The sequence below is a fragment of the Mesoplodon densirostris genome, chromosome 17 (genome assembly GCF_025265405.1).
Source record: "Mesoplodon densirostris isolate mMesDen1 chromosome 17, mMesDen1 primary haplotype, whole genome shotgun sequence".
In the NCBI taxonomy this organism is placed as follows: Eukaryota; Metazoa; Chordata; class Mammalia; order Artiodactyla; family Ziphiidae; genus Mesoplodon; species Mesoplodon densirostris.
The window spans coordinates 63,650,187-63,674,912 of NC_082677.1; the positions used below are offsets into that span (position 1 = coordinate 63,650,187).

General features: G+C 39.4%; 1 pseudogene; it reads left to right on the forward strand.

Annotated features, from left to right (window-relative positions):
- Positions 1–24,726, forward strand: part of LOC132477441 (ATP-binding cassette sub-family C member 4-like) — a 164,777-nt pseudogene that overhangs the window by 99,784 nt on the left and 40,267 nt on the right.

The following is a 24,726-nucleotide window of genomic DNA, read 5'->3' on the forward strand; positions in this document are numbered from 1 at the left end:
TGTTCACTGATATGACAGGCAATTTTTTAGTTCATAACCCTAAGGAAATTCTGGAGGCATTTACTTTTTTCCCAAATACTAAGATTCTGTCAAACCAACTTAACAATTGCTGTCAGGTCACTACCATCTGGTTTGTATGACATCAACCTGATTTTAGATAGAGTTTGATTTTCTTAAATCAAGAAATTTCCCAACTCTGTGTATCTGTATAAATAGCCCTTAAAGCTCAGAGTCTGAGAGCTAAAAGCACCAACTAATGATAACCACCCCAAATGCCCTTCGCAGAATATAAAATGCCAGACTGCTGACTGCTCTACTTGATGCACTGGGGTGACCTAAATGGGGGGGAAATCCAAAAGGGAGGGGGTATATGTATATGTATGGCTGATTCACTTTGCTGTGCAGTAGAAGCTAACACAACGTTGTTAAGCAACTGTACTCCAATAAAAATTAATTTAAAGAAATCATAGTCTAAAACTCATTTCTCTTCCTTTCCTATAACATTATAGTAATAAAAGGTCAGGTTAGGCCTTTATCTGCCTAGTAAAACAAATTAATCAAACCATTAAAACACCAGCCAGGCCTACCACCCAAACAGATTTTCTCTATTCTTCCCCTCCTGTTCCTTTACAAAATATTGTCTGAGTTATAATACTTTATTGTGAAACATTGTGTGCAATGGGTTTTTTTTCCTGCTGATTAACAGGTTTTGGATTCAGGGAGACTAGAAGAATACGATAAGCCATATGATTTGCTGCAAGATAGAGATGGCCTATTTAACAAGATGGTGCAACAACTGGGCAAGGACGAGGCTGCTGCCCTCATTGAAACAGTAGAACAGGTAAGCCTGCCACAGGGAGTTGTGATTAAAGTTCGTCTCCAGGATTTACTCTTCACACGATCTCTACCAGGGGACTGGTGATAAGCACTCTGTGCCCTTTTCAATTATAAGCCTCCAGAGACAAAGCTTCATGACTGGGTCTTGACAACACACTGCAATGCAAGTTGAAGGTGAGTCTGCTGAGCATCTGCAGAAGCGGTGAGGGTGGGGTGCAGGACGTGCACATGCACGTGTGCCTGAGAGATTTCGGATTGGACTTTCCACATGTTTGGACTTCATGGGTTCAGATTTCCATAGAGCACAGAACACTCTCATTTTGCAGACCCTCTACATCTCATTCTGATTGGTGCTCAGCACATTGTGATACAAGTGCTGTCAAGGAACATCCAGTAAGTTTGAGGGGAAAAACATCTGGAATATTTCTGGCCTAGGGAGATCTACCAGGGAAAGGTGTAGGTCACTTCTGTTTTCTAACCTTCTAGGAGTAAAAAAACTCCTACATGATACTGTCACTTTCTCCCTAATTCTTTGTTGTTTAGAATTAGGTCCAGTTGCCCCCTATGCTTCCTGTACCTTCTAGATGAAATTGTCACCAGGACAAAAGAATTCACAGTAACCCTAACACTGTAGTCTGAATGGTGCTTGAAGGTTTACAAAGTATTTTCACAGAGATGAGATGTGTGAAAGCACTAAGCACTGTACGTGGCGTGAGAAAGGTGCTTGACGAGTAACCTTTGGGTCACGTACCTTTCTAACAATGGTCAGGTGGTAGCATCTCCTACAGATGTGATAACTGAGGTCTGATTTAAGGCTTAGCCATTGTCATACAGCTGCCTGTAATTCTTTCTGGAACAAGGTGGGAGTGGGATTGATGGAAGGAGGGAGGGAGGGAGGGAAGGTCTGGTGTTCTTGCCCACTGAGATGCGTGGCTCATGTGGGAAGAGGTTTCCAATCGTATATGATAAGTCTTCCCATCAAAACTTTATCTCTGGGCATTAAATTATGGGTGCATTTTTCCTCATTTATACTTTTCTGCATTTCTGCATAAAATTACTTATATAATATTTAATCCATCACTTAAAGAAAACATGTCCAAGTATCTAAGTACTTCTTTAGAAAGGTTTATATAAAATGTAGCCTAAGTTCCCTCTGTCACTGTTTCATCTCATTCCCCCTCCTTAGAAATGAAGAGCAGTACCTTCTACTGTTCATAGAGTAGGCAATGGTCCAGGGTCACAGAGCTGGCTGAGGAATGGGCAGAGTTGGAGTTCATATCTAGGCTTAGGGATGATGAAGTCTGTGTTCTGAACTTTTCATAAGTACTTACATTGTATGCAAACACACAGAAGCTGCCCTTGGAGCCCTATATTTTTTTATGCCTGAAATTCACAGAGCGCTTTCATTTACTAGAGTGAAACCTTCCTTCTGAAGACCTGATAATAATTTGAGATTCCCTGTATAACCTAGTCACAAAATGGCCAGGAATCTCCCAAACGCTTTTGGTCTTTTGACCTTAGGCATTTCACATCAAAGAGAGACGTCTCCACCTGTGTGTCAAAGTCTTCATTTAAAAGGTGTCTTATAAGATAATAGGGTTCAACATCCTCATTTTACAGGTGAGGAAACTAAGGCCCCTTAGAAGGAAGGTGGTCTTCTATATATAACTAATGTTAAGCTAGTTTGCAGCAGATACACAATTAGAAATCTGTTCTTCCAGTATATGTTTTAAATCAACTGTAACATAAATACAAAAGCAGGGATAGGTCATAGAATTAGAAAGCCTGTGATTCCTGGTCTAGTAATCCTGCACCTACTTTAACAAGATTAATGTTAAGTTACATTTGTGTAGTTCTTTATAATTTATTTTACATACTTCTCACATGTATGATTGCACTTAATCCTCATCACAGTCCTTTTTTTATCCCAGCTCATGGATGAGGAGACTGGGTCCAGGGCTCACCTAAGGTCACAGAGCTGGTCCAGGGAGTGCAGGGGGTGACTTGGTGGGGGAGGCTGAGTTCCACCCTGGGTACTCTGCTCTGTGTCGAGCCTGAGAACGCTGCTCCTTTCATGTGGTAGCCAAGGCGGGGCCAGTCACCCAAGTTCACAGGGTGGCAGAACATCACTCTTGGATTTCAGTCCTGCCACTGGCTCAGATCACCTCTACAGAAAGACATAAGGAAATCCGTATCTTGATTCCCATCCTAGTTGAATATCCTCTTGACATTATTTCTGCATATGCTCAGTCTTCTTAGAACAACCTGTCAGATTGTCAACTTTTTAAGTGTGCAAGCATCAGATATCAGTGCATTGTTCAGAGCTGTAACACAGGGAGAACTAGCCTAAGTCAACAAGCTTTTCACTCTAACAGAACAGAATTCATTCATTTGAAAAGAAAGTATCTGGGGAGAGGTGCTTCTAAGCCACGTATTCTTGACCACATAGTTGCTTCTCTGAAAACGTTGGTGCAGGCAAGCTGAATCACTGTCTGATTGACCCTTTTAGATGATCCATGAAATCGTAGAGAAAGTACTTTTTAGATACATAAAGTTGAACGATGCGTTAGTTTGCTAGGGCTGCCATACAAGGACCACGTAGTATGCGACTTAAATAAGACATTTATTTCCTCACAGCTCTGGAGGTTGGAAGTCTGAAGTTAAAGTGTTGGTAGGGTTGTTTTCCTCTGAGGCCTCTCTCCTTGGCTTGGAGATGCTGTCTTCTCTCTGTGTCTTTGCATGGTCATCCCTCTGTGTGCCTGTGTCCTAATCTCTTCTTATAAGGACACCAGTCATATTAGATTAGGGCCCACCTATATGACTTCATTTTAACTTATTCACCTCTTTAAAGATCCTGTCTCTAAATACAGTCACATTCTGAGGTGCTGGGGGTTAGGACTTCAACATAAAATAGAAGGTGACAAGACTCAGCCCATAACAAAGGATGAATGCCTGTCATTCATTTTCTTCTGTGACGAAGCAGACATGATTGAGGTTTCTTGGAAGTTTCTTTGTCCCCAGTGTGTAACAGAGGTGTCATTTTATCTACTCATGAAATCACTAGATACAACCCAAAAGTTATGAAATCCTTATATCCTAGGAGCCTGGACCAGTTTGAATAGGCTGCAGGAGGCACTTAGCCATGTGGCCTTATGTCCCCTAAGGTCTCTGAGCCTCAGGGTCCTCACCTGTATGCAGTGCAGGGATTACAGCACTGCCTAGCTTCTTCACACTTATTACAGGGATCAGATGAGATAGCAGATTCCTAAGTGCTCTAAGTGCTTTGAGAATATAGTTTTATAACATAAAATGGGATCATTTTTTAAAAGGCTATAGATTAAACCCTTCCCTCCCAATAATAATTTAAAAATGCATCCACAGTTCTTTTAAGTAGCTTTAGAGACTCTAAATAATTAAAATGTATTATTTTTAATAATCAGTTTTTAAACATGATACATCTATTGCTACAAAATTCAAACTTTTTAAAAAAGTCTTTGTACATTTTTTATTTCATACATTTGTCATGTTTCAGAGAATTTGGCATATTAGAATAGTGAGTACAATTTAAAATATCTAGTTACTAATTTACACTTGTGATTTTACGATGAAAAGTATAAAAATATTTTATCACAACTTATATACTATATTTAAGAGTCCACATTATTAGAGTTGTTTTTTTTAATCTTTATTGGAGTATAATTGCTTTACAATGTTGTGTTTTCTGCTGTATAACAAAGTGAATCAGCTATATGTGTATATATATCCCCATATCCCCTTCCTCTTGTGTCTCCCTCCCACCCTCCCTATCCCACCCCTCTATGTGGTCACAAAGCACCAAGCTGATCTCCCCGTGCAATGCAGCTGCTTCCCACTAGCTAGCTATTTTACATTTGTTAGTGTATATATGTCCATGCCAGTCTCTCACTTCGTCCCAGCTTACCCTTCCCCCTCCCCACGTCCTCAAGTCCATTCTCTAAATCTGCGTCTTTATTCCTGTCCTGCCCCTAGGTTCATCAGAACCACTTTTTTTTAAGATTCCATTTTTATGTAAAAACTTTACTTTTTAAATAGGTTTTTAAAATTTATGAATAAGTCACTCTGCGACTCCTGTCATCACACAGCTCCTCCCCCAGGATGGAGCCCCAGCACAATTGTTGACTGTTCTGTTGACATGTTCTGTGCATCAGTAAGAACTTGTGCATATGTAGCCTTCCTTGTTTTTAAGTGCAAATGATAGCTGTTCCTTGATTTTTCATTTAAATATCTCAGATTATATTAATACAGTTACCTCATTCTTTTTAATGGCTACACAGTATTTATGCTCTCACCATTCCCTACTCATTTTCCCTTCTAATGAACTGTTACAGTTTTGTTTTTTCCCCCAAAGAAGGAACTCTCACATTCACTTACTACTTGTATTCTTTTTGATAATTTATCACTTTCTGCATTTCAACTTTAATCATTCCTTCCTTCCTTTGGTTTCTTTTGTTATTTCTTCTTACTTCTTGAATACATTTGTTTTCTTTCTTTCTTATTTATTAATATAAATATTTTAAGGCTGTGAACTTTTCTCTGAATACTGTTCTAGCTATATCCCATAGGTTCTGGTGTGTAGTGCTTTCATCATAGTTAGGTTTTTATTTATAGATTCTGCAGTTTTGGTTGTCATTTCCTCTTTGGCCTAAGAATTATTTAAGAGATCTTTAAAATTTCCTGTGGATAGAAGATTTTTTTATGTTTGTTATGTTTTCTATTTTACTCATTTCATTGCCTTATGATTAAAAAAAAAGTTCTCTGTACCATTTCCACCCAGAAACAGTGTTTAATAATACTTTAAGTTCTAGTTTATAGGTAATTTTTGTGAATGTTCTTTGGGCATTTAAAAAGATGGACTAGGGGCTTCCCTGGTGGCACAGTCGTTGGGAGTCTGCCTGCCGATGTGGGGGACACCAGGTTCGTGCCCCGGTCCGGGAAGATCCCATGTGCCGCAGAGCGGCTGGGCCCATGAGCCATGGCTGCTGAGCCTGTGCGTCTGGAGCCTGTGCTCCGCAACGGGAGAGGCCACAACAGTGAGAGGCCCGCATACTGCAAAAAAAAAAAAAAAAAAAAAAAAAAAGATGGACTATTGGCTATTTAAGGTACAGAGTTTAATTTTTAATTATAGTGATTTTATTAATTACATTATTTAGGTTTTCTCTATTCTTATTTATTTTGGTCCATTTGATGTGACTTGGACCTAGAGAAGTGAATTAGTCTCATACTGTACCAAGTTCCATTTTATACTTCTTGTAATTTGTTTTGATAATTTCAGTGCTATAACTATTCAGTCCCTAGATATTCATGACTTAGGTTTTTCACTATGAATTACATTTTCTACTATTTTAAAGTGCCTTACTTTTTTTGTTTTGTTTTAAATTTTATTGGAGTATAGTTGATTTACAATGCTGTATTACTTTCAGGGTGCACAGCAAAGTGATTCAGTTATACATATATTCATTCTTTTTCAGATGATTTTCTCATATAGGTTATCACAGAATATTGAGTAGATTTCCCTGTGCTATTCAGTAGGTCCTTGTTGGTTATCTATTGGGTTGGCCAAAACGTTCCTTCAGTTTTTTCTGTAAGTCAGCTCTAGTAGTGCTTAGTTGTCTTTAACTTCATTCAAAACAATTTTGTTAGACTGTATTGTGACAGCTGTCATATCAGCCTGCATTTAAAAAAATAACTTAAAATTGGTGAATTTTTGTGTAGCCATTTTAATACTGAAGATTGAAGAAAAAAGCAACATTTTGGCATATTATGCTTTATTATTTCAAGAAAGGCAAAAGTGCAATTGAAACGCAAAAAAAGATTTGTGCAGTGTATGGAGAAGGTGCTGTGACTGATTGAATATGTCAAAAGTGGTTTGTGAAGTTTTGTGCTGGAGATTTCTCACTAGACGATGCTCCACGGTTGGGTAGACCAGTTGAAGTTGATAGCAATCAAATCATTAATTGAGAACAATCAACATTATACCATGCAGGAGATAGATGACATACTCAAAATATCCAAATCAAGCACTGAAAATCATTTGCACCAGCTTGGTTATGTTAATCGCTTTGATGTTTGGTTTCCACATAAGTTAAGCACAAAAAACTTTCTTGACCATATTTCCACATGCAATTCTCTACTGAAACTAATGTAAACAGTCCGTTTTTAAAACAAATTGTGACAGGCGATGAAAAGTGGATACTGTACAGTAATGTGGAACAGAAGAGATTGTGGGGCAGGTGAAATGAACCACCACCAACCACACTAAAGGCACCGGTGGTCTTCATCCAAAGAAGGTGATGTTGTCTATATGGTGGGATTGGAAGAGTCCTCTATTATGAGCTCCTTCCAGAAATCCAATGATTAATTCCAACAAGTTTGGCTGATGCCACAATCTTGGCTCTCTGTTCACCAATGCCAAAAAGAAATACCAAGAGTTTTAGCAGAACGAGAAAAAGTAGCTTTTATTCTTTAACAGGCAAAGAGAGGACACAGCGGGCTACCACCTCAAGAACTGTGCCCCCCCCCCCATCCCTGGGGAATAGGGAAAGGTTTTATAGGCCAAGACTCCATGGTTTGGGGTAGGGGATAAGGCTCAAACTAATGAAGGTCTTGCATTTCCTTCTTCTGCAAATTTATGGCCGAAAGCTGGCATCAGGTGGCTCAGCAACCAGGTGTCCCTGAAGTTATCAGCCATGACCTTGTTTTTGAAATGCAGAATGCTACAGGAGAGTGTAGGGGGAGAAGAATGCTAGGTGCAGAGTATAATTCATATGGAGTCAGAGAGTAATTGGCTTTGTTTAGCTTTGTGAAGGACAAGTCTAGCTACAAGTGTGTGTTAGTAGGAACAGCTAAAGAATAACCAAGACTGCTTAACTCTTGCAGGCCTGTTTGGCTGGTATGTGCCTAAGGCCATTTACTCATTTCTGGTTTTGCTGCAACACTGCTCCCAATGAGACCAACTGAAAGCAGCACTTGACAAAAAGCATCTGGAATTAGTCACAAGAAAATGCATAATCTTCCATCAGGATAATGCAAGACCGCATGTTTTTTTGATGACCAGGCAAAAACCATTACAGCTTGGCTGGGAAGTTCTGATTCATCTGCCATATTCACCAGACATTGCACCTTCGGATTTCCGTTTATTTTGGTCTTTACAAAATTCTTGTAATGGAAAAAGTTTCAGTTCCCTGGAAAGCTATAAAAGGTACCTGGAACAGTTCTTTCCTCAGACAAAAAGTTTTAGGAAGATGGAATTATGAAGTTGCCTGAAAAAAGGCAGAAAGTAGTGGAACAAAACGGTGAATACATTGTTCTATGAAGTTCTTGGAGAAAATGAAAAATGTCTTATTTTTACTTAAAAACTGAAGGAACTTTTTTGGCCAGCCCAAAATTTTACATATAGTAGTGAGTGTATGTTAATCCCAAGCTCCTGATTTACCCCTCCTCCCCCGACGTTTCCCCTTTGGTAACCAATAGTTTGTTTTCTATGTCTGAGTCTATTTATCTATTGTAAATAACTTCATCTGTATCATGTTTTTTTTTTTAATTTTTTTTTAAATTTTTTGCTTTATAACAAATTTAATCAGTTATACATATACATATGTTCCCATATCCCCTCCCTTTTGCGTCTCCCTCCCACCCTCCCTATCCCACCCCTCCAGGCGGTCACAAAGCACCAAGCTGATCTCCCTGTGCTATGGGGCTGCTTCCCACTAGCTATCTACCTTACGTTTGGTAGTGTATATATGTCCATGCTGCTCTTTCACTTTGTCACAGCTTACCCTTCCCCCTCCCCATATCCTCAAGTCCATTCTCTAGTAGGTCTGTGTCTTTATTCCTGTCTTACCCCTATGTTCTTCATGACATTTTTTTCTTAAATTCCATATATATGTGTCAGCATAGAGTATTTGTCTTTCTCTTTCTGACTTACTTCACTCTGTATGACAGACTCTACGTCCATCCACCTCATTACAAATAGCTCAATTTCATTTCTTTTTATGGCTGAGTAATATTCCATTGTATATATGTGCCACATCTTCTTTACCCATTCATCTGATGATGGACACTTAGGTTGTTTCCATCTCCGAACTATTGTAAATAGGGCTGCTATGAACATTTTGGTACATGTCTCTTTTTGAATTAAGGTTTTCTCAGGGTATATGCCCAGTAGTGGAATTGCTGGGTCATATGGTAGCTCTATTTGTAGTTTTTTAAGGAACCTCCATACCGTTCTCCATAGTGGCTGTACCAATTCACATTCCCACCAGCAGTGTGAGAGTGTTCCTTTTTTTCCACACCCTCTCCAGCATTTATTGTTTCTAGATTTTTTTTTTTTTTTTTTTTTTTGTGGTATGCGGGCCTCTCACTGTTGTGGCCTCCCCCGTTGCGGAGCACAGGCTCCGGATGCGCAGGCCCAGCGGCCATGGCCCACGGGCCCAGCCGCTCCGCGGCATATGGGATCCTCCCAGACCGGGGCACGAACCCGTATCCCCTGCATCGGCAGGCGGACTCTCAACCACTGCGCCACCAGGGAGGCCCTCTAGATTTTTTGATGATGGCCATTCTGACTGGTGTGAGATGATATCTCATTGTAGTTTTGATCTGCATTTCTCTAATGAGCAAAGATGTTGAGCATTCTTTCATGTGTTTGTTAGCAGTCTGTATATCTTCTGTGGAGAAATGTCTATTTAGGTCTTCTGCCCATTTTTGGATTGGGTTATTTGTTTTTTTGTTATTCAGCTGCATGAGCTGCTTATAAATTTTGGAGATTAATCCTTTCTCAGTTGCTTCATTGGCAAATATTTTCTCCCATTCTGAGGGTTGTCTTTTGGTCTTGTTTATGGTTTCCTTTGCTGTGCAAAAGCTTTGAAGTTTCATTAGGTCCCATGTGTTTATTTTTGTCTTTATTTCCATTTCTCTAGGAGGTGGGTCAAAAAGGATCTTGCTGTGATTTATGTCATAGAGTGTTCTGCCTATGTTTTGCTCTAAGAGTTTGATAGTGTCTGGCCTTACATTTAGGTCTTTAATCCATTTTGAGCTTATTTTTGTGTATGGTGTTAGGGAGTGATCTAATCTCATACTTTTACATGTCCCTGTCCAGTTTTCCCAGCACCACTTATTGAAGAGACTGTCCTTTCTCCACTGTACATTCCTGCCTCCTTTATCAAAGATAAGGTGACCATATGTCCGTGGGTTTATCTCTGGGCTTTCTATCCTGTTCCATTGATCTGTCTTTCTGTTTTTGTGCCAGTACCATACTGTCTTGATTACTGTAGCTTTGTAGTATAGTCTGAAGTCAGGGAGCCTGATTCCTCCAGCTCCATTTTTCGTTCTCAAGATTGCTTTGGCTATTCGGGGTCTTTTTTGTTTCCATACAAATTGTGAAATTTTTTGCTCTAGTTCTGTGAAAAATGCCAGTGGTAGTTTGATAGGGATTGCATTGAATCTGTAGATTGCTTTGGGTAGTAGAGTCATTTTCACAATGTTGATTCTTCCAATCCAAGAACATGGTACATCTCTCCATCTATTTGTATCATCTTTAATTTCTTTCATCAGTGTCTTATAATTTTCTGCATACAGGTCTTTTGTCTCCTTAGGGAGGTTTATTCCTAGATATTTTATTCTTTTTGTTGCAGTGGTAAATGGGAGTGTTTTCTTGATTTCACTTTCAGATTTTTCATCATTAGTATATAGGAATGCCAGAGATTTCTGTGCATTAATTTTGTATCCTGCAACTTTACCAAATTCATTGATTAGCTCTAGTAGTTTTCTGGTAGCATCTTTAGGATTCTCTATGTATAGTATCATGTCATCTGCAAAGAGTGACAGCTTTACTTCTTCTTTTCCGATTTGGATTCCTTTTATTTCCTTTTCTTCTCTGATTGCTGTGGCTAAAACTTCCAAAACTAGGTTGAATAAGAGTGGTGAGAGTGGGCAACCTTGTCTTGTTCCTGATCTTAGTGGAAATGGTTTCAGTTTTTCACCATTGAGGACGATGCTGGCTGTGGGTTTGTCATATATGGCCTTTATTATGTTGAGGAAAGTTCCCTCTATGCCTACTTTCTGGAGGGTTTTTATCATAAATGGGTGTTGAATTTTGTCAAAAGCTTTCTCTGCATCTATTGAGATGATCATATGGTTTTTCTCCTTCAATTTGTTAATGTGGTGTATCACGTTGATTGATTTGCGTATATTGAAGAATCCTTGCATTCCTGGAATAAACCCCACTTGATCATGGTGTATGATCCTTTTAATGTGCTGTTGGATTCTGTTTGCTAGTATTTTGTTGAGGATTTTTGCATCTATGTTCATCAGTGATATTGGCCTGTAGTTTTCTTTCTTTGTGACATCCTTGTCTGGTTTTGGTATCAAGGTGATGGTGGCCTCGTAGAATGAGTTTGGGAGTGTTCCTCCCTCTGCTATATTTTGGAAGAATTTGAGAAGGATAGGTGTTAGCTCTTCTCTAAATGCTTGATAGAATTCGCCTGTGAAGCCATCTGGTCCTGGGCTTTTGTTTGTTGGAAGATTTTTGATCACAGTTTCAATTTCAGTGCTTGTGATTGGTCTGTTCATATTTTCTATTTCTTCCTGATTCAGTCTTGGCGGGTTGTGCATTTCTAAGAATTTGTCCATTTCTTCCAGGTTGTCCATTTTATTGGCATAGAGTTGCTTGTAGTAATCTCTCATGATCTTTTGTATTTCTGCAGTGTCAGTTGTTACTTCTCCTTTTTCATTTCTAATTCTATTGATTTGAGTCTTCTCCCTTTTTTTCTTGATGAGTCTGGCTAATGGTTTATTAATTTTGTTTATCTTCTCAAAGAACCAGCTTTTAGTTTTATTGATCTTTGCTATCGTTTCCTTCATTTCTTTTTCATTTATTTCTGATTTGATTTTTATGATTGCTTTCCTTCTGCTAACTTTGGGATGTTTTTGTTCTTCTAATTGCTTTAGGTGCAAGGTTAGGTTGTTTATTCGAGATGTTTCCTGTTTCTTAAGGTGGGATTGTATTGCTATAAACTTCCCTCTTAGAACTGCTTTTGCTGCATCCCATAGGTTTTGGGTCGTGGTGTCTCCATTGTCATTTGTTTCTAGGTATTTTTTAATTTCCTCTTTGATTTCTTCAGTGATCACTTCGTCATTAAGTAGTGTATTGTTTAGCCTCCATGTGTTTGTATTTTTCACAGCTCTTTTCCTGTAATTGATATCTAGTCTCATAGCATTGTGGTCAGAAAAGATACTTGATACAATTTCAATTTTCTTAAATTTACCAAGGCTTGATTTGTGACCCAAGATATGATCTATCCTGGAGAATGTTCCATGAGCACTTGAGAAAAATGTGTATTCTGTTGTTTTTGGATGGAATGTCCTATAAATATCAATTAAGTCCATCTTGTTTAATGTATCATTTAAAGCTTGTGTTTCCTTATTTATTTTCATTTTGGATGATCCGTCCATTGGTGAAAGTGGGGTGTTAAAGTCCCCTACTATGATTGTGTTACTGTCGATTTCTCCTTTTATGGCTGTTAGTATTTGCCTTATTTAACATGGTTTTTACAAAGCAGTTTACATCCTGGTCCCTCCCCACCTTTCTAGTTTTGTCCTTCTCAGCTCTCCCTCTTTCCTTTAGAGCTAAAACCACATTGATGGTCTTTCAGTTCTCCAAATGCAGTGTTCACTCTCTCTTACAGTTGTGCCCTTTCTCGACTCTTGATGGCTTAGACTAAGGTGCTAGCAGTGGAAATGGTGAGATGGTTGGATTTGGGGTGGATAACAGAGTGGAGCCAAGTGGACTGTGTGATGGATCGAATGTGGGATCTGAGGGAAGAGAGAGGAGTTGATACTGGTTTCTGGGTGTGGAGACTGACCATCTGGGTGAATGGGGAAGACGGAGGGAGAAGGGAAATGCAAGGGTTCTCTTTGGAGCCTGTCACCTTTGCGATGACCGACGTTCTTCATGGTGGACCTTGTCCTTCACTGTGGAGCTGCCCTTCCCACTCCTGTGTTGGGAGACCTTCGGTTTAGGGCTCCCTGGCCAAGATTTCATCAGTGATAATACGGGGAGGTCCCACCAGGAGTTGTAAACATGGCCACTTGTTTATATCCTGGTCCAAGCTGGTTGCAGTCGCTGACTCCTTTGGTAGGAATGGCAGGATTAGACCTCAGCAGACCCAAGAGACATGCATCCCCTAGCTTCAGAGCTGGGGAATTGTCTTCTGTGCTCCATCCACCCCAGGTGTAAACCTTGTATTTTGTTCTAGAGCTTCTGATTATCAGTTGGCTTTCAATTCAACAGAAACACCAATAAATAATGTTCTTTCTCAAAACTTTGATTTTTGAGGCAATTTTTTTTCTTGCTTGCTTTAGAAATAAAGGATATTTTTAATATTTCTATTGCACTTCACAGATACTAATTTTTTTTTAACAAATTGAAGGTTTGTCACATCTCTGTGTAGAGCAAGTGTATCAGTGCCATTTTCCCAACAATACTGCACACTCAGTGTCTTTGTCACATTTTGGTAATTCTCGCAGTATTTCAAACTTTTTCACCATCTCTACATCTGTTATGGTGATCAGTGATCTTTGATGTTACTATTGTGACTTGCTAAAGACTCTGATGATGGAATTTTTTAGCAATAAATTATTTTTAAATTAAGGTCTGTACATTGTTTTTTTCCACACAATGCTATTGCACACTTGACAGACTGCAGTATAGTGTAAACATAACTTCTATATGCCCTGGGAAATCAGGAAATTCATGTGACTCACTTTATTGCGATACTCACTTCACTCTGGTGTTCTGAAACTGAACCTGCAATATCTCTGAGGGAAGCCTGTGCCTCTTTCCTTTGTGGAAAGCAAGTGATTGTCTGTTCTGAAAGCTTTGTTTTTGTTTTTGTTTTTTTTAAAGTAATGACAGATTCCAGAAACCCAATCCAGAATATCAAACCATACTCTCAGGGACTGGGCCTGTATTTTTTTTTTAACATCTTTATTGGAGCATAATTGCTTTACAATGGTGTGTTAGTTTCTGCTTTATAACAAAGTGAATCAGCTGTACATATACATATATCCCCATATCTCTTCCCTCTTGCATCTCCCTCCCTCCCACCCTCCCTATCCCACCCCTCTAGGTGGTCACAAAGCACCAAGCTGATCTCTGTGTGCTATGCAGCTGCTTCCCACTAGCTATCGATTTTACATTTAGTAGTGTATATATGTCCATGCCACTCTCTCACTTTGTCCCAGCTTACTCTTCCTCCTCCCTGTGTCCTCAGGTCCATTCTCTAGTAGGTCTGCGTCTTTATTCCCATCCTTCCCCTAGGTTCTTCATACCCCCCCCCTTTTTTTTTAAGATTACATATATATGTGTTAGCATACAGTATTTGTTTTTCTCTTTGTGACTTACTTCACTCTGTATGACAGACTCTAGGTCCATCCACCTCATTACAAATAACTCAATTTTGTTTCTTTTTATGGCTGAGTAATATTCCACTGTATATGTGTACCACATCTTCTTTATCCATTCATTTGTCATTGGACATTTAGGTTGTTACCATGTCCTGGCTTTTGTAAATAGTGCTGCAGTGAGCACTGGGGTACATGTGTCCTTTTGAGTTAAGGTTTTCTCAGGGTATATGCCTAGCAGTGGGATTGCTGGGTCATATGGTGGTTATATTTTTAGTTTTCTAAGGAACCTCCATACTGTTCTCCACAGTGTCTGTATCAATCTACATTCCCACCAACAGTGCAAGAGGGTTCCCTTTGCTCCACACCCTCTCCAGCATTTATTATTTGGAGATTTTTTGATGATGCCTATTCTGATTAGTGCGGGGTGATACCTCATTGTAGTTTTGATTTGCATTTCTCTAATAATTAGTGATGTTGAGCATCCTTTAATATGCCCCTTGGCCATCTGTATGTCCTCCTCGGAGAGATGTCTGTTTAGGTCTTCCACCCAGTTTTTTGATTGGGTTTTTGGTTCTTTTTGATATTGAGCTCCATGAGCTGTTTGTATATTTAGGAGATTAATCCTTTGTCTGTTGCTTCGTTTACAAATATTTTCTCCCAATCTGAGGGTTGTCTTTTTGTATTATGCTTTTTTGCTGTGAAAAAGCTTTTAAGTTTAATTAGGTCCCATTTGTTTTTGTTTAAAAATAATTTTTTTTTATTATTTTTGGGTGCGTTGGGACTTTCTTGCTGCACGCAGGCTTTCTCTAGTTGCGGCGAGCAGGGGCTACTCTTTGTTGCAGTGCGTGGGCTTCTCATTGCAGTGGCTTCTCTTGTTGCGGAGCACAGGTTCTAGGCATGCCGGCTTCAGTAGTTGTGGCACGCAGGCTCAGTAGTTGTGGCACACGGGCTTAGCTGCTCTGCGGCATGTGAGATCTTCCCAGGCCAGAGCTCGAACCTGTATCCCCTGGCAGGTGAATTCTTAACCACTGCACCACCAGGGAAGCCCTATTTGTTTTTATTTTCATTACTCTAGGAGGTGGGTCAAAAAAGATCTTGCTGTGATTTATGTCACAGAGTGTTTTTCATGTTTTCCTCTAAGAGTTTTATACTGTCTGGTGTTACACTTAGGTCTTTAATCCATTTTGAGTTTATTTTTGTGTATGGTGTTAGGTAGTGTTCTAATTTCATTCTTTTACATGTACCTGTCCAGTTTTCCCACCACCACTTATTGAAGTGTCTTTTCTCCATTGTATATTCTTGCCTCCTTTGTCATAAATTAGGTGACCATATGTACATGGGTTTATATCTGGGCTTTCTGTCCTGTACCATTGATCTATATTTCTGTTTTTGTGCAAGTACCATGATGTCTTGATTACTGTAGCTTTGTAGTATAGTCTGAAGTCAGGGAGCCTGATTCTTCCAGCTCCGGTTTTCTTTCTCAAGATTGCTTTGGCTATTCGGGTTCTTTTGTGTTTCCATACAAATTGTAAAATTTTTTGTTCTAATTCTGTGAATGCCATTGGTAATTTGATAGGGATTGCATCGAATCTGTAGATTGCTTTGGGTAGTATAGTCATTTTCACAACACTGATTCTTCCAATCCAAGAATGTGGTATATTTCTCCATCTGTTTGTCTTTTTTTTGTGTGTGTGTGTGGTACGCGGGCCTCTCACTCTTGTGGCCTCTCCCGTTGCAGAGCACAGGCTCCAGACGCGCAGGCTCAGCAGCCATGGCTCACGGGCCCAGCCGCTCCGCGGCATGTGGGATCTTCCTGGCCCTGTCATATTTGATTTCTTTCATCAGTGTTTTATAGTTTTCTCAGTACAGGTTTTTGCCTCCTTAGGTAGGTCTCTTCCTCGGTATTTTATTCTTTTTGTTATGATAGTGAATGGGATAGTTTCCTTAATTTCTCTTTCTGATCTTTCATTGTTACTGTATAGGAATGCAAGAGATTTCTGTGCATTAATTTTGTATGCTTCAACCTTACCAAATTCATTGATTAGTTCTAGTATCTTTCTGTTGACATCTTTAGGATTTTCTGTGTGTAGTATCATGTCATCCGCAAACAATGACAGTTTTATTTCTTCTTTTCCAATTTGTTTCTTTTATTTCTTTTTCTTCTCTGATTGCCGTGGCTAGGACTTCCAAAACTATGTTGAATAAGAGTGGTGAGAGTGGACATCCCTGTCTTCTTCCTGGTCTTAGTGGAAATGCTTTCAGTTTTTCACCATTGAGAATGATGTTTGCTGTGTGTTTGTCATATATGGCCTTTATTATGTTGAAGTAGGTTCCCTCTATGCCCATTTTCTGGAGAGGTTTTTTTTTTTATCATAAATGGGTGTTGAATTTTGTCAAAAGCTTCTTCTTCTGCATCTGTCAAGATGATCATGTTTTTTATTCCTTATTTTGTTAATATGGTGTAGCACATTGATTGATTTGCATATATTAAAGAATCCTTACATTCCTGGAACAAATCTCACTTGATCATGGTGTATGATCCTTTTAATGTGTTGTTAGATTCTGTTTGCTGGTATTTTGTTGAGGATTTTTGCATCTATGTTCATCAGGGATACTGGTCTGTAATTTTCTTTTTTCTGTGATATCTTCATCTGGTTTTGCTATCAGGGTGATGGTGGCCTCGTAGAACGAATTTGGGAGTGTTCCTCCCTCTGCAATTTTTTGGAAGAGTTTGTGCAGGATAGGTGTTAGCTCTTTCTAAATGTTTGATAGAATTTGCTTGTGAAGTCATCCAGTACTGGACTTTTGTTTGTTGGAAGATTTTTAAATACAGTTTTAATTTCATTACTTGTGATAGGTCTGTTTATATTTTCTAATTATTCCTGGTTCAGTCTTGGAAAATTGTACCTTTGCAAGAATTTGTCCATTTCTTCTAGGTTGTCCATTATATTGGCATATAGTTGCTCATAGTAGTCTCTTATGATCCTTTGTATTTCTGAAGTGTCAGTTGCAATTTCCCCTTTTTCATTTCTAATTTTATTGATTTGCCCTCTCCGTTTTTTTCTTGATGAGTCTGGATGAATTTTTATCAGTTTTGTTTATCTTCTCTAAGAACCAGCTCTTAGTTTTACTGATCTTTGCTATTGTTTCCTTTTTCATTTATTTCTGCTCTGATCTTTATGATTTCTTTCCTTCTACTGACTTTGCGTTTTGCTTGTTCTTCTTTTTCTAGTTGCTTTATGTGTAAGGTTAGATTGTTTATTTCACATTTTTCTTGTTTCTTGAGGTGAGATTGAATTGCTATAAACGTCCTTCTTAGACCTGCTTTTGCTGCATCCCATAGGTTTTGGGTCATTGTGATTTCACTGTCATTTGTTTCTATGTATTTTTTTTCTCTTTGATTTCTTCAGTGATCTCTTGGTTTTTTAGTACCACACTGTTCAGCCTCCATTTATGTGGTTTTTAAAATTTTTTTTTTCCTGTAATTCATTTCTAATCTCATAGTGTTGTGGTCGCAAAAGATGCTTGATATTTCAATTTTCTTTAATTTTCTGAGGCTTGATTTGTGACCCAAGATGTCATCTATCCTGGAAAATGTTCCATGTGCACTTGAGAAGAAAGTGTATGCTGCCACTTTTGGGTGGAATGTCCTATAAATATCAATTAAATCTACTATCATTGTGTTACTGTTGATTTCCCTTTTTATGGTTGTTAGCATTTCCCTTATGTATCAAGGTGCTCCCATGTTGGGTGCAGCTGTTACATCTTCTTCTTTGATTGATTCCTTGATCATTATGTAGTGTCCTTCCTTGTCTCTTGTAACAGTCTTTATTTTAAAGTTTATTTTATCTGATATGAGTGTTGCTACTCCAGCTTTTGATTTCCATGTGCATGGAATATTTTTTTCCATCCCCTCACTTTCAGTCTGTCTGTGTCCCTAGGGCTGAAGTGGGTCTCTTGTAGACAGCACATATATGGGCCTTGTTTTTGTATCCATTCAGCCAGTCTGTGTCTTTTGGTTGAGGTACTTAATCCATTTACATTTAAGGTAATTATTAATATGTATGTTCCAATTGTGATTTTCATAATTATTTTAATTTGGGTTTTTTTTTTTTTTCTCTGTGTGTGTCTTTTTCTTCTGTTTCCCGCCTAGAGGAGTTCCTTTAGCATTTGTTGTAAAGCTGGTTTGGTGGTGGTGAATTCTCTTAGCTTTTGCTTGTCTGTAAAGCTTTTGATTTCTTGGTCGAATCTGAATGAGATCCTTGCTGGGTACAGTAATCTTGGTTGTAGGTTTTTCTCTTTCATCACTTTAAGTATATCCTGCCACTCCCTTCTGGCTTGCAGAGTTCCTGCTGAAAAATAAGCTGATAACCTTATGGGGATTCTCTTGTATGTTATTTTTTGCTTTTCCCTTGCTGCTTTTAATATTTTTTCTTTGAATTTAATTTTTGTTTGTTTGATTAATATGCATCTTGGTGTGTTTCTCCCTAGGGTTTATCCTGTATGTGCCTTTCTGAGATTCCTGGGTGGCTATTTCCTTTCCCATGTTAGGGACGTTTTCGACTATAATCTCTTCGAATATTTTCTGAGACCCTCTCTTTTTCTCTTCTTCTTCTGGGACCCCTATAATTCGAATGTTGGTGTGTTTAGTGTTGTCCCAGAGGTCTCTGAGATTGTCTTCAATTCTTTTCATTCTTTTTTCTTTATTCTGCTCCTCAGCAGTTATTGCCACCATTCTGTCTTCCAGCTCACTTATTCGTTCTTCTGCCTCAGTTATTCTGCTATTGATTCCTTCTAGTGTATTTTTTATTTCAGTTATTGTTCATCTCTGTTTGTTCTTTAGTTCTTCTAGGTCTTTGTTAAACGTTTCTTGTATTTTCTCGTGTGCCTCCATCCTATTTCTGAGATTTTGGATCATCTTTACTATCATTACTCTGAATTCTTTTTCAGGTAGGTTGCCTATTTCCTCTTCATTTATTTGGTCTTGTAGGTTTTTACCCTGCTCCTTCATCTGTAACATATTTTTTTGTCATCCTTTTTTCTTTGATGGGTGGGACTGTATTCCTGTCTTACTGGTTGTTTGGCCTGAGGCTTCCAGCACTGGAGTTTATAGGCCAGTTGTTCAGGGTTTGCTCCCATCCCCAGAGTCTGGTAGATGCCCTAGTTGTGGGGAGATGTGAACTCTGCATCCCCCTACTCCACTATCTTGACCACTTTTCTGCCCTTAGGAGACTTAATAAATGTTTCCAATTAAATGACATGGGATGGAATTAACTGCAGTACTAGATATGGAAGAACAACCTGTGTCCTGTTTAGAGTTGCTGCATATTCCCTTAAGATAGTTACTCTACATGAAGAAGTAAGTACCACCTAACATCAGAACTATCTTTATAGCTATGTCATTTGGGCCAATTGTTTCAGATTCTTTTTTTCCCCTCTAAAACCATTATGCAAAGCCACTAGTAAGTAGAAAGGCAGAGTTAAGACCCCCTCTCTCTCCCTTTTAATTTTCAACTAGGGATATATCAATGTGAACAAAAGGGCTGAACGGCAGACAGCTGAAGAGAGAAAGAAAAAGAAGCAAAGAAAGATAACTTGTGAACACAGATTCAGATCCTCGGCAGTTCAGATTGGGCTGTTCCCGGGTACTGTGCGGGCTGTGAGCATTAGAATTTGAAGCTCAATTTCTTACTTGCTTCTTTAGTCTTAGTCAAAGAAAAAATTGGATTTCTCGGTATTTCTTCTGTGCAGAGAAATTCTGCTAATGCTGCTTATGTAGCAGCTCTTTTTGCCAGCCTTTCACTCTCAGAATAATAAACTACAGTCAAAGCCAAATTGAAGAAGCATCTTAACCTCTGAGACAAGGGATTCTGCCCCTCTTAGCAAAGCAACTAACATAATCCAGGACCCTGTCGACTGAAAAAGAAAAAAAAAAAGCACAACCTGGAAGTTGACAGATATGTTTTATGTGGTGGACATGGTGAGGACTTAGGGACAAAGCATCTCATAACACTGAGAAATGGTTCTGAAGAGGCAAGGGGATGAGCCAGGATATGTAAGAGTTTTTGCAACAAAAGACCAGGTAGTCAGAACATTAAAAGACTACTGTTAATCAAAGAAAACCAGACATCCCAAGTTAATGAATTTAGTGCTTTTCTATACAAGGGAAGATGCAAAGTCTGGGCTCACTGAAATCATTCCTTTGATGTGCACCTCAGCTATCTGAGGCCAGTATCCTGTGTTTTTCTCATCCTGAGTCTCCTCAGGGTGCACTGTTGGGGGTGGCGGCACAGATTCTGGTTCCATCCTGAGTTCCCTCAGGGCTTATTGTCGGGGCAGCTGTAATGTGGTGGCTTGATGGCTGCAACATCCTTTGTTCACTGATATGACAGGCAATTTTTTAGTTCATAACCCTAAGGAAATTCTGGAGGCATTTACTTTTTTCCCAAATACTAAGATTCTGTCAAACCAACTTAACAATTGCTGTCAGGTCACTACCATCTGGTTTGTATGACATCAACCTGATTTTAGATAGAGTTTGATTTTCTTAAATCAAGAAATTTCCCAACTCTGTGTATCTGTATAAATAGCCCTTAAAGCTCAGAGTCTGAGAGCTAAAAGCACCAACTAATGATAACCACCCCAAATGCCCTTCGCAGAATATAAAATGCCAGACTGCTGACTGCTCTACTTGATGCACTGGGGTGACCTAAATGGGGGGGAAATCCAAAAGGGAGGGGGTATATGTATATGTATGGCTGATTCACTTTGCTGTGCAGTAGAAGCTAACACAACGTTGTTAAGCAACTGTACTCCAATAAAAATTAATTTAAAGAAATCATAGTCTAAAACTCATTTCTCTTCCTTTCCTATAACATTATAGTAATAAAAGGTCAGGTTAGGCCTTTATCTGCCTAGTAAAACAAATTAATCAAACCATTAAAACACCAGCCAGGCCTACCACCCAAACAGATTTTCTCTATTCTTCCCCTCCTGTTCCTTTACAAAATATTGTCTGAGTTATAATACTTTATTGTGAAACATTGTGTGCAATGGGTTTTTTTTCCTGCTGATTAACAGGTTTTGGATTCAGGGAGACTAGAAGAATACGATAAGCCATATGATTTGCTGCAAGATAGAGATGGCCTATTTAACAAGATGGTGCAACAACTGGGCAAGGACGAGGCTGCTGCCCTCATTGAAACAGTAGAACAGGTAAGCCTGCCACAGGGAGTTGTGATTAAAGTTCGTCTCCAGGATTTACTCTTCACACGATCTCTACCAGGGGACTGGTGATAAGCACTCTGTGCCCTTTTCAATTATAAGCCTCCAGAGACAAAGCTTCATGACTGGGTCTTGACAACACACTGCAATGCAAGTTGAAGGTGAGTCTGCTGAGCATCTGCAGAAGCGGTGAGGGTGGGGTGCAGGACGTGCACATGCACGTGTGCCTGAGAGATTTCGGATTGGACTTTCCACATGTTTGGACTTCATGGGTTCAGATTTCCATAGAGCACAGAACACTCTCATTTTGCAGACCCTCTACATCTCATTCTGATTGGTGCTCAGCACATTGTGATACAAGTGCTGTCAAGGAACATCCAGTAAGTTTGAGGGGAAAAACATCTGGAATATTTCTGGCCTAGGGAGATCTACCAGGGAAAGGTGTAGGTCACTTCTGTTTTCTAACCTTCTAGGAGTAAAAAAACTCCTACATGATACTGTCACTTTCTCCCTAATTCTTTGTTGTTTAGAATTAGGTCCAGTTGCCCCCTATGCTTCCTGTACCTTCTAGATGAAATTGTCACCAGGACAAAAGAATTCACAGTAACCCTAACACTGTAGTCTGAATGGTGCTTGAAGGTTTACAAAGTATTTTCACAGAGATGAGATGTGTGAAAGCACTAAGCACTGTACGTGGCGTGAGAAAGGTGCTTGACGAGTAACCTTTGGGTCACGTACCTTTCTAACAATGGTCAGGTGGTAGCATCTCCTACAGATGTGATAACTGAGGTCTGATTTAAGGCTTAGCCATTGTCATACAGCTGCCTGTAATTCTTTCTGGAACAAGGTGGGAGTGGGATTGATGGAAGGAGGGAGGGAGGGAGGGAAGGTCTGGTGTTCTTGCCCACTGAGATGCGTGGCTCATGTGGGAAGAGGTTTCCAATCGTATATGATAAGTCTTCCCATCAAAACTTTATCTCTGGGCATTAAATTATGGGTGCATTTTTCCTCATTTATACTTTTCTGCATTTCTGCATAAAATTACTTATATAATATTTAATCCATCACTTAAAGAAAACATGTCCCAGTATCTAAGTACTTCTTTAGAAAGGTTTATATAAAATGTAGCCTAAGTTCCCTCTGTCACTGTTTCATCTCATTCCCCCTCCTTAGAAATGAAGAGCAGTACCTTCTACTGTTCATAGAGTAGGCAATGGTCCAGGGTCACAGAGCTGGCTGAGGAATGGGCAGAGTTGGAGTTCATATCTAGGCTTAGGGATGATGAAGTCTGTGTTCTGAACTTTTCATAAGTACTTACATTGTATGCAAACACACAGAAGCTGCCCTTGGAGCCCTATATTTTTTTATGCCTGAAATTCACAGAGCGCTTTCATTTACTAGAGTGAAACCTTCCTTCTGAAGACCTGATAATAATTTGAGATTCCCTGTATAACCTAGTCACAAAATGGCCAGGAATCTCCCAAACGCTTTTGGTCTTTTGACCTTAGGCATTTCACATCAAAGAGAGACGTCTCCACCTGTGTGTCAAAGTCTTCATTTAAAAGGTGTCTTATAAGATAATAGGGTTCAACATCCTCATTTTACAGGTGAGGAAACTAAGGCCCCTTAGAAGGAAGGTGGTCTTCTATATATAACTAATGTTAAGCTAGTTTGCAGCAGATACACAATTAGAAATCTGTTCTTCCAGTATATGTTTTAAATCAACTGTAACATAAATACAAAAGCAGGGATAGGTCATAGAATTAGAAAGCCTGTGATTCCTGGTCTAGTAATCCTGCACCTACTTTAACAAGATTAATGTTAAGTTACATTTGTGTAGTTCTTTATAATTTATTTTACATACTTCTCACATGTATGATTGCACTTAATCCTCATCACAGTCCTTTTTTTATCCCAGCTCATGGATGAGGAGACTGGGTCCAGGGCTCACCTAAGGTCACAGAGCTGGTCCAGGGAGTGCAGGGGGTGACTTGGTGGGGGAGGCTGAGTTCCACCCTGGGTACTCTGCTCTGTGTCGAGCCTGAGAACGCTGCTCCTTTCATGTGGTAGCCAAGGCGGGGCCAGTCACCCAAGTTCACAGGGTGGCAGAACATCACTCTTGGATTTCAGTCCTGCCACTGGCTCAGATCACCTCTACAGAAAGACATAAGGAAATCCGTATCTTGATTCCCATCCTAGTTGAATATCCTCTTGACATTATTTCTGCATATGCTCAGTCTTCTTAGAACAACCTGTCAGATTGTCAACTTTTTAAGTGTGCAAGCATCAGATATCAGTGCATTGTTCAGAGCTGTAACACAGGGAGAACTAGCCTAAGTCAACAAGCTTTTCACTCTAACAGAACAGAATTCATTCATTTGAAAAGAAAGTATCTGGGGAGAGGTGCTTCTAAGCCACGTATTCTTGACCACATAGTTGCTTCTCTGAAAACGTTGGTGCAGGCAAGCTGAATCACTGTCTGATTGACCCTTTTAGATGATCCATGAAATCGTAGAGAAAGTACTTTTTAGATACATAAAGTTGAACGATGCGTTAGTTTGCTAGGGCTGCCATACAAGGACCACGTAGTATGCGACTTAAATAAGACATTTATTTCCTCACAGCTCTGGAGGTTGGAAGTCTGAAGTTAAAGTGTTGGTAGGGTTGTTTTCCTCTGAGGCCTCTCTCCTTGGCTTGGAGATGCTGTCTTCTCTCTGTGTCTTTGCATGGTCATCCCTCTGTGTGCCTGTGTCCTAATCTCTTCTTATAAGGACACCAGTCATATTAGATTAGGGCCCACCTATATGACTTCATTTTAACTTATTCACCTCTTTAAAGATCCTGTCTCTAAATACAGTCACATTCTGAGGTGCTGGGGGTTAGGACTTCAACATAAAATAGAAGGTGACAAGACTCAGCCCATAACAAAGGATGAATGCCTGTCATTCATTTTCTTCTGTGACGAAGCAGACATGATTGAGGTTTCTTGGAAGTTTCTTTGTCCCCAGTGTGTAACAGAGGTGTCATTTTATCTACTCATGAAATCACTAGATACAACCCAAAAGTTATGAAATCCTTATATCCTAGGAGCCTGGACCAGTTTGAATAGGCTGCAGGAGGCACTTAGCCATGTGGCCTTATGTCCCCTAAGGTCTCTGAGCCTCAGGGTCCTCACCTGTATGCAGTGCAGGGATTACAGCACTGCCTAGCTTCTTCACACTTATT